The sequence below is a fragment of the Pundamilia nyererei genome, unplaced genomic scaffold, assembly GCF_000239375.1.
Source record: "Pundamilia nyererei isolate P.nyererei 1_Seehausen unplaced genomic scaffold, PunNye1.0 scaffold00001, whole genome shotgun sequence".
NCBI classification, from domain to species: Eukaryota; Metazoa; Chordata; class Actinopteri; order Cichliformes; family Cichlidae; genus Pundamilia; species Pundamilia nyererei.
The window spans coordinates 11,401,784-11,403,285 of NW_005187402.1; positions in this window are offsets into that span (position 1 = coordinate 11,401,784).

A 1,502-nucleotide genomic window follows, 5' to 3' on the forward strand; every position below is an offset into this window, starting at 1 on the left:
TAATACTTCTTCTTCACCGCCGAAAAATGTACTCATTTAGTGCAGCTAACACTAATCAGTGACCATGTTTAAAAATTCAGTGTCCCTTTACAGTTTAAAGTTAAAGATTACATTATGAAAATGCATACCAGCCCATGTGTGGTGAAAATTACTGAAAATACCAATAGATAGACAAATACTATATTGCAAAATTTTCCATTCATTCTCTTCAAGAATTTGGAAACATCAAGCAGCATGAAACATTTGCATCTGTCTTTGTAGTTTTTTCAGTAGATCTTCTATCATTTGTTGCACAAGTGATGGGTACTGTTTTGCAGTTTTACTGCAGCATGATGCTGTCAGGGTCCCTGTTTCTAACTGGTCGGTTAGATGTGTTTTTGTTTAGATTTTTTGCTCCTGCTCTCTCTCTCCCTCCCTCACTGTCCCTCCTTCCTCCTACTGCCTGGGGAGAGCTCACCTGTGGGCTCCCTCCCTTGGCCCACGCACCTGTTCGTAATCTCACACCTGTGGCTCATCACTCGACAATGTTCCAGTAACTATATAAGATGGCAGCTCTGTGTTTCTCGTCACTGGACCGTTGCCAACTCTTGTCAGTGTTAACCCCGGCCTTGTTTATTCTCGTATCTCTAGCGATCTTCCCGTAGTAATCTTCTCGTATCTTTGTGAATAGATTTCCCTGGACCTGTCCATGTGTTACCTGTGTGACTGAGTGTGTGAGAATTGGAGCCAGCTTTGTGTTTCTTGTGGATTGGTGGAGAGTGAAGAGGAGCATGTGGCGTGGAGCGTGAATGGAGTGTGGACCTACGAGCGTGGACCTAGGAGCGTGTGTTGGTGCAAGCGTCTTTCCCTGGTCGTGTGGATTCCCGGAATCCGTCTTTTCCCTCACTTTGTAAATAGCTCAACTGGTGTTTCTGTAAATAAACACTCTTTATTTTTCACGACCCAGAGCCTGCGCTTGAGTCCCTTCAGTCCCGTTGTGACAGATGCTTATATTTCTGATTAACTTTATAATAACTTCAAAATATATAACTTGCCTTCAACTTTTCCATTGTCTTTAACATCCAGGGTGAAATGAATATTTTTCTCTTGAACGCCATCTGAATTAAAGACCTCAATGCTGTATTGACCTGAATCATTCCTCCTCATGTTTGTGATCTTGAATGTCCCGTTCTTGATTATAAACTGTAGTCTGTTGTTAAATTCCTTGTCTATCATTATTTTTTCTTTCTTCAGATTGAACATAGTTATGTTCACCCTGGGAAGCACTTTCAAACACTTCATTTCACGGCCACTAGCATTAGTCATCACTTGGATATACACAGTTCCTTCAAGAATAGGAGAGCATGGACCTGTGTTCATCCTGAGGTCACAAGTAGTCTCATCAACTTGAACGAGAGCTGGAAAAAAAAGCATGAAAAAACACAAGTTTAAATTATTAATCCTAAAAATGTATATGTTTGTCATCTTTATGAGGAAAACCTTACCGAGTGTTCCTCCTGCTA